The sequence below is a fragment of the Eptesicus fuscus genome, chromosome 6 (genome assembly GCF_027574615.1).
Source record: "Eptesicus fuscus isolate TK198812 chromosome 6, DD_ASM_mEF_20220401, whole genome shotgun sequence".
In the NCBI taxonomy this organism is placed as follows: Eukaryota; Metazoa; Chordata; class Mammalia; order Chiroptera; family Vespertilionidae; genus Eptesicus; species Eptesicus fuscus.
Genome location: NC_072478.1, coordinates 100,794,485 through 100,807,774, shown reverse-complemented (window position 1 = coordinate 100,807,774; position 13,290 = coordinate 100,794,485). Strand labels below are relative to the sequence as shown.

Below are 13,290 nucleotides of genomic sequence, written 5' to 3'. Positions count from 1 at the left end.
CTCGCTGGTGTTTGCCCCACCCCAGGCCTCACTGGCGCTCTGTTGAGAGAATATGCCATGCCGTGGTCACCCCCTTTTACATTTCACATGCGAATCCTGCACCCCCCTCCCCAAGGCTGGCCAAGGACAAGGGACCTCAGTGTATTGTGATGAAGCGTTTTGTGTATACGCTGAGCCCGATCCTCCGATGTGCGTGCCCAGGAAAGGATGTGAGGGACTGGGATGGGAAACTGAGTCTTGAGTGGCACATTTGAGAGGAATTTTTTAAGGAAAAAGATAGAATTAGGGAACTTGAGGACGTGTAAGAAGACACATCCGTTCCTGCCCGTCGGGCCCAGGCTGCGGAAGGCCAGCCGCCACCGCCAGGGGAGCGGGAACCTGCGGGGGGCGCTGCTCCCGGGACTGTGCGCATGAGGCCCGGACACTGGCTGGGCGAGGTGTGGGTGGTGGAGAAATCAGCACTTTGGGCCTGGCAATGAGCACGTGTCCTCAGGTCCACCTCCAGAGGCCCTCGCTCTTCCCACCCCGGGCTGTGAGGGGGCTGGCCTCTGGCTGGGATGTGCAAGTGCAGAGGTCATTTCTGAAGGGGGCGAGGGGCCATTTCTAAGGTGCTTGAGTGGCGAATCTCAGAAAGTTCTAGAAGACTTCTCTGCCCAGCACCTCCCAGGTACCTCTTGGCAGCTTTCTCAACATCCATGTTCTCGGTTGGTGTCACCTTAGCTTTCTGAGGCCACAGGAAATATTACTGACTTTTCTCAGAAGTCGTCTCCATGACTAAGGTGCTGTTTCTGACCAGGAAGAGGAGACATCTCAAGGAGATGAGGCAGAGGGAGCCACGGCAGCCCGACCCCCCACTTCTAACCCTGGAGAGGCGGGGCCGTCTGCCTGGGAAATGCTGCAGGAACCCCTACCTGCAGGCTCGGGAGGCTGCTGAGCGCGGCACCTCTCCGTGCCACAGTCTGGCAGAAGCTAACACCACGTTTCGTTCCTACCGGATTTTTTTAACCTACCGTGCAAACCTCCAGTGCATTAGAGCAGCCCCATCCTGACTGTTCTCGGCCGGGGAAGCTCACATTTGCATGCTCGACACGCTGCATTAGAAAGAAAACCCTTCTCAACACGCTGCGTTAAAAATAAAACCTGTCTCCTCGGATGGTACCTGTAACAACAAAATGGGAAAATGCTCCTGTGCGGGCTGGGGGCAGATTAACACTCTGCATGGCAGCCGCGAGGTGGGGGATTGGAGTGGGTGGGGGGAGGTGGAGAAGTCACCGACTTCACACCTTTGTGGGACTGATGGGGAAATTTTAGTCCAGAGCTGCTAGGTCCCAACCCAGCAAGGTCAAAGATGCTTGTCCTTTTCCCACCAACCCGCAGGCTCTTAGGTAAAACGCCGCTGCTGACAAAGAGGCAGAGAACCACTCGGTGCTTTCTCCCCAGCGCAGTGCTGATCCTCGGCTCTGAAGGGTGAGCCGTGTCCTGATTTCCCTTTTCCGGAATCAGGGGAGGAATTAGAAGCTGACTTCAGGCTGGATGCAGCCAGTAAAGAGCAGCCGCCGCAATAGGACGCCAGACACAGTCGCTCCAGACCTGCTTGTCGCCAGAACTGGCCTTGCACCAGGTGGGGGCTGCTCAGGGGGACCCCTCTGGCTTCCAGCCCTCCCTCTCCTTTGTTCCTCTGGCCTCTTCCGTCCTGTCCAACTTTTTTGGATTTGCTCAGCTCAGTGAGACCAATGCGACTGCTGCAAATTGTCCTGTGAGAATTGGGAGATAAACTGTAGGGAACATGACCCCCCCACCACCACCATTTTCACCTGGCCCTTCCTGGGAGCCTCGCCCAGGCCTCCCATCGCCCAGCCCAGAGGCCAGGCTGGGGTCATTTCTGGTCAGAGACTGTCTCTCAGGCCTCCTTGCTAGCCTTCTCAGAGAGGGAAGCCACACAACTATCCGGAGGAAAGCGGAAAAGAAAGAAAAGAAGTAGCTTCTGAAATGCAAATATAATCTGCCGAGTTATCTGTGTACCTACAGAGAGGAGCAAGCAGCGGAGTGGAAAATACAGAAGATTTATCAGGATGATCACTTAGTAAGTTATAGACTTACAGAGTGTCTAATCAGTGGGGTGTACACCTGAAACTAATAGGAGATTGTATGTCAACTGTCACTGAAAAATAAAAGATAATTTAAAAATGTTTTAAAAAGTGGACAAGCCCACAACGTTGTATATTTGGAGTCGAGCAGGCGAGTCTTCCCCTTCCATCTAGTTTACTGCCCTCATCCTCTTTGCTTAAACCAATTTTATTTTTTCCTGAGTGTGGAGTGATTCGTAGTTTCCCCAAAGCAAGCGAGGATAGTTTACAACTTGCTATAAATAATCCCCAAAAGGGGGTGCGTTCATCCCCCATGTTTCTCTCCCTCATTCCCATTGCTCTTCATCCGACAGCTGAGCCTGCCGCCTGAGGTGCGAGTGGAGATCGGGCCCAGCTCCCCTGCCTGTCTCTGCAATGTCACAGGGAAGTCCCCCTCACATGGTGACTCTCTCACAAAGGTTTTCCCTGTCACAGAGAGAGTGGCTCCTCTGTTATTCTTTAGGTACAATTTACATAACAGAATTCAGCATGTGAAAGGATCCAGTTCAGTGGCACTCAGTATATTCCCAATTTTGTGCAGCCATCACTTTTGTCTAGAACATTCCTTCCCCCCCCCCCAAAAGGAAGCCCCCTTTTGTGTCTGGCCCATTCACTTAGCGCAATGTTTCCAAGGTCCATCCATGTTGTAGCATGTGTCAGTATTACACCCCTTTTTATGACTGAGTAATATTAGGTATAGGCCACAGCTGGTTTAGCCCTTCATCCGCTGATGGACATCTGGGTTGTCTCTGCCTTTAGGCACCTGTGGGGCAGGTGTGGCCTGAGCAGACGATCCTGCCCCTGCCCTCCTGCTGCGGCAGAGCCGAGGCGTCCGTCCACTGTTCACTAGAAGTAATAGTACCGGGCAGGAGGCAGCTTTCTGAGGGCCTCAGCTCTGCCCTGAGCCGGGTGGGGCGCAGTCCCAGGCTGCCCACGTGCGGGGTTCCCATGTGCCTTTTCTCCACAGTGAATCACTGGGACCGTGACGCCCCCCCTTATCCCGAGCTTACAGGGCACGTTTCAATTGGCTTCTGCTACCAGAAAGATGCCTTTGAGTGACACCGTGCTAATGGCCGCTGACCCCGCACATCCCAGTGCACGACCTGGTTCGTGTGCCCAGTTGTCTCCGGACCCCTGGCCTGTGTCACCTGGCGAAGGCCATGCCCGGAAGGACTGTTTGCCACTTGCCTGGAGCTCAGGGAGCCGTTTCCCGGGTGTGCCTCTCCCCTGCTCAGGAAAGCACTGTGCTGTCCAGCCTGGTCAGGAGGCATTCTCCATGTCCAGGAGGTGATAGTCACCTCCTTAGGGTCGGGGGTAGGTGCCTGCCTATCGTCCCAGCAACTGGAACTAAATCGGCCAGCTTCCACCCCCCCCCCCCCCCCCCCCCCCCCCAATGATCCTGGGAAAGTCAAGTGTCCTGGGAACCCCAGGGAACCTAATGGAGAGACACAGGGGATGTGAGGGGACACCATGAAGTACACTGTCCTCACCCACCATCTCCTGGGTAAGACCTGGACTCTTTTCACGAACTTCTTCCCAACCTAAGATAACTGAGTTAAGACCGCGGCACAGTCGTATTATGGTTTCCCTATCTCTGCACTTGGAAAGTCAGAGGCGGACAGGATGACATGGTGGGGAGCCCAAGCCCTCGGGTGAGGAACACAGTTCGGACCTGACTTTCCGATGCATTCGCTGAGTTCTCTCTCTACACAACCTCTCTGAACCCTGGCTTCCTCATTGGTTTGAAACTCGTCCTACAGCTGTGAGACAAGCGCTTTATTGGAGGGGTGGCCAAAGGGCCAGGAGGGCTTGGAGAGAGGAGTTCATTTTGCCTGGGTTTGTGCAGGAAGGAGTCCCCAAATGGAGGAGGGCAGGACGGCCGGCGTAAGTGAGGCGTGAAGCGCGCAGGTTCTCGGTAGGGTAGTCACAGATTGCGTGGAGGGGTGGGGAGCAGCGCCAGGCTGAGCAGGCCGGGCCGCTTAGAGGAGCAGCATCGTCTGTGGTCATCGAGCGCATGGCAGACCCGGCGTCAGAGGTGGAACTCTCAATGCCTCACCTGCCTTTTCCGTGAAGTAGGGATCGTGCTGTTGTGAGCCCCAACCGAGACAGGCATGAAGACACTCAGCTCAGAACCTGATGACCTAAAAATGGTAAATAGATACTATGTGCAGGTATTACTGTGATTGTGTAGGGAGCCACTGAAGGCTTCTGTACAGATCTGGGGAATGCTGAGATTAAGAAATTATACACCGCCCGGCCAGTGTGGCTCAGTGGTTGAGCATCGACCATGAACCAGGAGGTCACGGTTCGATTCCTGGTCGGGGGACATGCTCAGGTTGCAGGCTTGATTCCCAGTGTGGGGCATGCAGGGACAGCTGATCAATGATTCTCTCTCATTTAATGTTTCTATCTCTCTCTCCCTATCCCTTCCTCTCTGAAATCAATAAAAATATGTTCTTTAAAAAGAAATTATGCACCATAGTTGATGGTACGGCACTTGACTATTTTAGGTGCTCAGTACATTGCATGATTGGTTATTAATTAAAAATGACCACCAAGAAATGGGGTTAAATTCTGTGATTACTCTCCGTGGTTCTCGCCTATGGGAATTGTGAATATGGGCCCATGGACTTCCTTCTCCCAGTAAGAGGAAAAGCTGTATTCTGTGTAGGTTTTATATGGCTTCTCACATTTCAGTCTCGCATTAGCTGGAGACGTACAAAAAGCACGTGTGCGGGCACTGCTGCCCTCGGCTCGGAAAGCATATGCTGAACTTCTCAATAACTGCTTCTTTGGTCTGGGACGGAAGAAGAGGGGATAAAGGGATAGTCTCAAATCCCAGAAGGACCTAAGTGAGATGAACAGGAACTTTTTCTTGAGAATCTCATAAGGAATTGACCTCCGGCCACATAGCTTCAGAGCCAAAAGAGGCTTCAGAGATTATGTAAGATGAAGTCCTGTGTTTAATACTATTTATTTCAAAGCAAAGACAAGTAAGCCATGCCACAAGCACCTTTTCAGAGTGCATACATTTCATTACTTTCACGCTCAAGACGTCCTTCTGGGTGAAGTGTTGTTCTCCCCATTGTATAGGTGAAGAAACTGAGACGTGGGGGCATGGATGGTGGTCTCAGTCCATTCAGGCTGCTATAACAAAACACCACACACTGGCTAGCTTATACGTGGCAAAAATTTCTTTCTCATGGTTCTGGAGTCTGGAAAGTCCAAGATCAAGGCACTGGCAGATTAGCTGTCTGCTGAGGGCTCACTCCCTAGTGCTGTATTTTCACTGTAACGGCAGGTGGTGAGGGGCCCATTTTCTAAGGGTACAAACTCTGCCCTCCCGAAGGACTCTGCCTTCGTGACCTAGTTACCTCCCAAGGTGTCACCTTCTAATACAATCACCTTGGAGAACAGGTTCCAACATATACGTTTGGAGGGGAATACAAACATTCTGCCCCTGCCTTTTCCCCCAGAATTCATGTTCTCCTCACCGGCAAATACATTCACTCCATCCCAGTAGATCCCAGCTCATTCCAGCATCCATTAGAAGTCTAAAGTCCAGAGTGGCATCTCAGTCTCCTCTCAGTCGGGTATGGACGAGATTCAGGGTGCATTCATTCTGAGCAGATTGCTCTCCAGCTGTCAGAGCACAATGGTGGAACAGGCCCAGGACAGACACAGCCATTCCAAGAGGGAGACATAGGGAGGGAGGAAGGAGTGACAGGTCCCGAGAATGACCTCTGACCTAAGGCTCTGCCCTCTGATCCCAGGGGCAGATATGAATCACTGTGTTCACATAGCTACAATGTCCAGGAGCCCTATAGTCGTCCATTTATAAAACAGGTAGCAAATGTTGAGAGCCTCCACAAGGTTAGTATGGGTTGGAAATGTGAGTAAATTCAAGAAAGCCTTCAATTTCTACAGGAGAGAGCCGATGACTCTTGTAAAGGGAAGCAGATCTTCCTTGGTTTGAGGAGGCCTCCATCCCTGCCCACCCACCACCACCACCACACACACACACACACACACACACACACACACACACACACACGTGATGCATCCTCCACACACTGTCAGGAAGACCTGGGACTTCAACCCAGCATCACGCCTGCTGCTTCTGATCCTGGGTTTGAATGAAAGCCAGCATCCTGCCTGGGCTCAATGCTGGGTCTGTCCAGGAAGAAATTCTCTGCTCCGGCCATGCTTCCTGGTCACACTCACACGGCTGGAATAGTTTATCTCTAGAGCCCAAAGGGGAAATTTCTGCAACACCCTTGAATGTGAAAACATTTATAAACTCACCATGTTTGTGCTGGTTGTTTTAAAAAAAAAACACACACCCATAAAAACAAAGGAGTAAAAAACAGAGATGTCAGAGATAACTTTCAGGCCCATTAACAGAAGCACATTCCATCTTTCCGTGGTCTCTCTCACTCCGCCCCTGTGCCAGGGAGGAGCCCCAGATGGTTATCACTCAAAAGTGTAACCAGGGAAACCAGAAAGCTGCCCCAATCGCTATGGAGACAGCCTTTCATTCGTTTGGCCTCTTGAGTATTCATGACATCTTCAAGGCCTCCGAGTGAAACGGGATACTTCTTACAAAGAAACGTTCATTCCCCACGAGGAAGGTTGAAGATGCACGAAGAACATTTTAGCGACTTCCAGGGCTCCCACCAGTCTAGTTGTAGGTGTGTCTGCAAAGGGCCAGCCGTCTTACAGGGGATGCGGGCGGGAGCCTTTCAGAGCCGACAAAACTGAAAGCCGGTTTGTGAGTCATTGTAAAGTTTAGGGACACTGATGAAGGAAAGGTGAGAATGTATTTCCAGTGAACAAGCATCGCGGTTGGCCTGGGACTGATGGGTGCCCCAGGATGGGATTTAGAAGCTTTGATGCTAAAACTGGGACAGTTGCAGGCAAACCTTGGCAAGCTGGATGTCCCCGGTATAAAGCCCTTTGGTCCTCACAACAGGTTGACACAAGAAAAAAATGGCTTTGAGGCACGCAAGCCTCGAAACCTGAGAGCACCGTTTGCCATCAATAACCACGTTTCGTTGGTCCCTTAGTCTAAAAGTTGCTGGGAAACAAATGAGACTTTCTCCTCATGAAAATGGGGTGTTTTCTTTTTTCCTTTTTTTTTTAATAATTCTTTATCATTGAAAGTATTACATATGTCTCCTTTTTTTCCCCATTGACCCCCTCCAGCCAGGGTGTTTTCTTTTGGTTTGCTTTTTGTTTGGTTGGTTTTTATTGTTGCTGTTGTTTCATCTAGAACTGCTAGAAATTTGTTTCAAATTGGAACTCGTCTAAATTAAAGGCGAGCTCATGCTAAATCGTTTCGCAGGGACCCTGCCCCCGCATTTTTTTCAGCACAACTCCATTCGCCAAATCCCGGCCAACCGGGCACTGTAAACAGCAGTGGAGTTGTTGCTGTTTCCCAGCGATGTGTAACACACGCCTTCCTCCTCCGGCTCGGGCTGCCTCCTCGGTGCTAATCCATCATCGTGTTTGCGGGTGCGAGCTCGCTTCCGCAGGCATCTACGGGAGTGGATGCAGTTATTCTCCTGCCGAGAAGTAACATGACACAGACGGCACTAAATTAGGCATTACACCAGCGGAGTGGCACAGTGCGCAGAGCGGCGCTTGTTAAAATAGAGTCGTGCTTCCATTCATAACCAGGTCTCGGCAGGATGTCCTGATCCGAGAGCTTAATTAACCTGGGACCCTGTCCTTTACGAAGTCGGTCTGGTTGGCTGAAGCCTTTACAAGGCTCACGATCACTTGATTATCTGAGTAAATCTGTAATTGTGACCGGATACAGGTACATTCAATTTCGGCAGTCAACCATCACTCACTTTACCTATGCTGTAATATGCATTTCCTACTTACCTGCACACGATAGGGCGAGACTACATGTGATTATTATGTAGGAGAAATAGGCATAAAGTTGTCGGTTCTCTAGACAGGAGTCTTTGTGGATACATAAATAATTCATGGATCAGTAAATATATCTATGTGCATGTATTCTTAGGTCTGGTAGGCAAGTGTACAAAATGTGCAAAATAATAGATTCACCTCTTTTTTTCTCTCTCTCTCATTTGAGATGTGGTTTTCATGTGGAATTACAGTAGCTCCTTAATGATGAGAAGTAGTGACAATTCATTAGTGGACTGCGGGTTAGATCAAGTGTTTGATTTGCCTACAAAGTCTGACCAGTACTCAATTATATGAAGTGTATGCATTTCTTTTGAACATAATTTTTTTCCCTTTCACTAGTTAAAATAACCTTGAGTTTTGTTCTTGTTTTCTTTTGAAGACCCCAGCCAGCAGCAGACAAATGCTTCTATAATTTGTTCTTCAGTAATGATTTTTTTAGAACGTTAAACTGTCATAAAAAAAACAACCTTCAGAATTGCTACTAGGTTTCTTGTTTTCTGCTTAAAGGACAATTGGACAAAAGGGGAGAAAAGGAATAGCCATGTCAAGGCTACTTCATGTTTTGTCTTCTGGCTTATCTTAAGAAAGTAGGATTTCCACAGGTAATTTTTTTAAAAATATTGCAACATTCTATTTCTCCTCTGTGTAGAAGAAGAAGTACACTTCAAATATGTATATGGATGAACACGTATATTTCATCAAAAACCAACTCAACATTGTTTCATTTTTAGAATTATCTTAAATCTTTTAAGATCATTGAGATGTAAAAGCCGAATGGATGGTAACCTCCTCCCAAATATTTTCAAAGGATGTCTTACACTTCCTTCTGCATCCCGGGTACCTAACACTGTGTGAACCTCTAATGAGACTATTGCAGTGGCTCTCGTGGGTTAATTCATTGTTAGATTCCGAGAACACGGACTTGCTCTCTATTTCTAGTAATGTTTCCCTTGTGAATTTCATGCACAAGTCCTTCCACTTATTTTGTACATTTTGTGTAGTTTTGCTCAGAAATTAGCAAACGGTTTAACTCCAAAGGGTGCTGAACCTTAGGAGCTACTTCTCTGAGTCAGCATGAGAAGGGCCGCAGCGACTCCAGCTGCCGTCCCAGAGAGAAAGGCTGCCCCTGGACTTGGGGCGAAGGTTAACCATCCATGGGCCGAGATGCTCGGGGGCCCAGAGCATCTGGATGAGAAGCAGGCATGTGGCTGGATGTGCTCCGGGAGGTAGACCTCGCACGTAGATAACTAGCTTGGAATTCTACATTTTTTCAGATCTTCAAAGCCCGTTTGTAGAGATTTCTATTTTCAAGGTATTTCTCGTGGGGCCTCAAATACGTCATTGGAACCCTGGGATTTTCTTCCTTTCTTTCTTCTCTTGTGGCGGTGGTGGTTGGGAGATAGGTGGATTGCTCTTCATCTTGTAATCGGGTTTCTTAAAGCCCCTTTTTAAGGATTTAGATAGGCCTGTGCTGCCTCCGTTATGAAATTTGAAATTGTGATACAAAGAGGCGTCCTGATAGCGGTGCGTGTATGAAAGGGAATTCTTACTGAAGCGCGGTCGCCCTGTCCGCTGTGTGCGAAGTTTATTTTGAGTCCTTGCTCACGCTGGCTTTCCTTTCTGGCTTGTTTATATTCTCAGAGAATAAAAATACAGTAGCCGGGAAGCTCCTCTCGGGGAGTCTGCCGTTAGCTCTTGTCTGAGGATCCCTTTCTAAATGGACTGCGGCATCACTTTAGCTCTCACATTGTTTGCCGAAATCCGAGCTGCCCAGGGAAATGAGAGCAGTTAATTTAATATCGAGAGCGTTTTGGGGCTTCTGGGCTCATCCACAGGCAGGAGAGTGTAGATCACGTTGAGTATTCTGTGTAAAGCGGCGGACAATAAACTTACCTCCAAAAAATAGCCAGCCTGTGCTGCCCTCCCTCCCCGGCCTTCCTGCTCCTCGTCTTCACCCTGAGCCCGAGGAAATCTTACTTTATTCCAGGTGTCCTCCCAAGTGCTCCCCAGCAGGGGTCTGCGTGGCAGACAGACAGCACCCCGGGTGGTGGCAGAGGGCGTGCGGGGTCACTGCGTGTTAGTCCTAAGCGGGCTCCGGGGTCACAGCCCGCGGGGTGGCCCATGGTGGGGAGCCCTCTCCCATACCTGGACCAGCCCTGCCACCCTTTCCATGGAGAACTCGTTCCACAGCCACCGTGACCAGCGGTGACGTCCCAGCACCGGGCTGGGCACTGGCGTCGGCGGTTTGTGTGTTAAGGAGAAAGGAGCAGCAGCCGTGTGGAATGCCTTACGGCCGAGGAAGACGGACAGAGCGCCATCAAGCCTCCTAAGACTGCCCAGGTCCCCTTTGAACAGGCCTCCTGAGTAACGGGGTTCTGTGCAGTGGCTGCTGGGCTGTTTTGATGTGTTTTGGAGAGGACCTTCGAGTAAGTACTTTAGGGACCTCTGACCCGGGAGCTCAGAACACACGTGGGCGGCCTCCACCCACCCCCGGGAGCGCACTGCAAAGTCCAGTGCTTTGGCCTTGGCTCCGGAAGGTTCTGTGTGTGCAGCAGCCTTCACCCCCTGCCTCTCACAGACACGCCGGGCTTGCTTTCTGTCGCCTCCCCTCTCCTGTGCTTTGGGTCCAATTCTGTGGGTCTGAGATGCACTGTGGAAAGAAAAAGACACCTCGTCGGAAGCAGTGTGTGCTTCCTTTGTTTAGGGACCTGGCTCATTTGCAGGAAATAGCGGCATTGGGGGCAAAACCATGGATGGCTTTTTACAAATACCCAGGTGCGTCGTGCCCTGGATGCGTCTAACAGTTAGGAGGTGACGCGATGGAGGTTTTCGTTGGCCCCAGGGGACCCTTGTCGGCCCTGTACCCTGTAGACTCGCATGATGCCCCATCCATCTTGGGAATGAATCTGACCACAGAGCCCGATCCAGGTTATCTGGTCAGAAGGAAAGGAGACCATATTGATTATAATAAATAAATGTCTTCTGGAAAAGCACACTTAAACATAAATATTTTAAATTTTGATATGCTTTGTATGTTCTAATTTGATCTATAAAATACACCCACAGGGATGCTTACATTGAAGCTTGATTTTCACGTTACTAACAAGCAACTAGGCGTCAATGGTACACCCACTGAAATACTGAAACATCACAGAAGCGCTGATACACTGGGCATCTCTGAGCCTAGCCCTGCAGTGACCAGGGCCTCTCAGACTCTGTCCCCACCACGTCAGGGTCCTGGTTGGAGGAGCCCGATGGGACACTGAGCAGTGGATTTTTAAAAATCTTTTCCACACCTCCTTTCCCTACACCCTTTATAATCTCTTCCTACCACTTCTTTCTCTCTCTCTCTCTCTCTCTCTCTCTCTCTCTCTCTCTCTCTCTCTCTTTCTCTCTCTCTCCCCCTCTCTCTCTCCCCCCCCCTTTCTCTCTTCCCTGCAGACTGCATTCTTTCCATGTAAAATTCTATACATCTAAAGTATCCCGTTTGGTTTCTAGTGCTCCCCAAAAGAAAAAGAATAGAAAAATCTTCACAGATCCAGCAAATAAAGAATATTCTAATGGCAGGGCCCTTGCTGAAATGTCTGCACCAAAGTGGACGGCACCACCAACAGCCCTCTCTCGGCACTGCCCGGACTTGCCAGTCTGATGATTTAGGTACTTTTCTACTTAGGAGGAGGGTGCCGTTTTTGCCGAGTTCAGCATGTTCATTGAGTAATTTTTGGAGCCAAAAGCCAGCTCCCCGGCATTTCTGCTTGGTAAGGTCCGGCGGCCTTGGCGTGGGGCGGCGGTTGTTGATTCATCGGCCTTCCGACTGATGATAAATCTGGAGGCCAGGCGGCAGGACTACGTAGGCTCCCTTAACAGACGTTGTGCAGGGAGTCGGCGGCGACACTGACGGAAACCTGTGGAAAGGCCGCTCATACACTCCCGTTCGGGGAGGCTCAGGAGAGTGGGGGTAGAGGGAGCTCTGGGATCCCAGTAAGGAGGCAGCAGCAAGGGCTTAGACCACCACACGTAGGACTGGTCGACCTAAAGGCCTAAAAAGTGCCTCTGCTCCTTGAGACGCCCTTTTCCTGTGTGTGTTTAAATCCGGGGTGGCCGGCGTCTTGTATCGTGAGCATCCGAGATGGGTTAGCTCCTCGGCGTACGGCGCGGGGCCCATCTGCCGGGATGCACTAATCGCTCTCATTGCATGTGCTTCTCTCCTGTCGCTCGCCCAGCCCCACAGCTATACTTTCCCAGCGATACTCGTGTTTTCATTTTCATCCCGCCTCTAGCAGAATGTGAAACGCTCCGTGAGGGTGGCCCCGTGTAGCTTGGACGCGTCCTTTGCAGAGCGTTGTCTTGGGAGAGATGAGCGCAAGTTACCGATGAACATCCCAGCACCCGGAGATCCCTCCCCGGAGCGGGGCTGATCTTTCCTGAGACAAAGGAAAGAAAGAGGAGCCTCTGAGGGAGCTGTTCGGTACAGCCATACTTCTTTGGGCCATCCCCTTGCTCCCCCAAACCACAGTGTGCTCTGCACACAAACTACAGTCGGCAATCTGGTGCTAGTAACCACTTTCTGTATAACATCTTTTTTTTTTTAGAAATCACATGAGTCATCTAACGCATGATATCTAAGTTGGAACTTGGTCACGATAAATATCCCCACGCATCAGAGGCATCTGATTCAGAGATAATGGTATCTGTTCGCTGGCTCTCAACTAAAATACCTCAGTCCCAACTGGACTGTATGTTAATCGAGGCATCTTTTGAAAAGACATGATTTTCATGCTCAGAAGATGGAGAGGGAAATGAAAACCGAGTCCTAAAATAGGTGCATTTAATTCTCCCCAATTTAAATGTAAGTGGCCCGTCTTGAAGGCAATGACGATATTCCCTTTTCTCCCCCCACCAGCAGCGCCTCCATCAATGGGTTTCCTTAATGCTGATGATGGTTGGTGCCGTTTGAGGGAATCTGTAGTTAGTCAGAAAATGCTTCCATACAATGACCTACCAGATGGGCCCCGTAACAAAGCACGGAGGCATCAAACCACCACAGACATTTGGTGCTTAGAATAATAAAAAGACTATAAAATTAGATTAGTTGAGTCTAATTTGGAATCGGTATATTCCCCATGCACCCTCGCCGCTCGTGGGCAGATAAAGCCTTGAGATTTAGCGCTGTGTCAGAGACTGCCACTTCCAGTAAAAGGAGACAGGGCGCGGGAGAAAGGGAAGA

The 13,290-nt window shown here is 50.1% G+C and overlaps 1 protein-coding gene across 1 annotated transcript in view; it reads left to right on the top strand.

The window, feature by feature from the left end:
• The window catches only part of SLIT3 (slit guidance ligand 3), a 526,414-nt gene that overhangs the window by 382,588 nt on the left and 130,536 nt on the right, over positions 1-13,290 (top strand). The gene's annotated exons all lie outside the window — the stretch shown is intronic.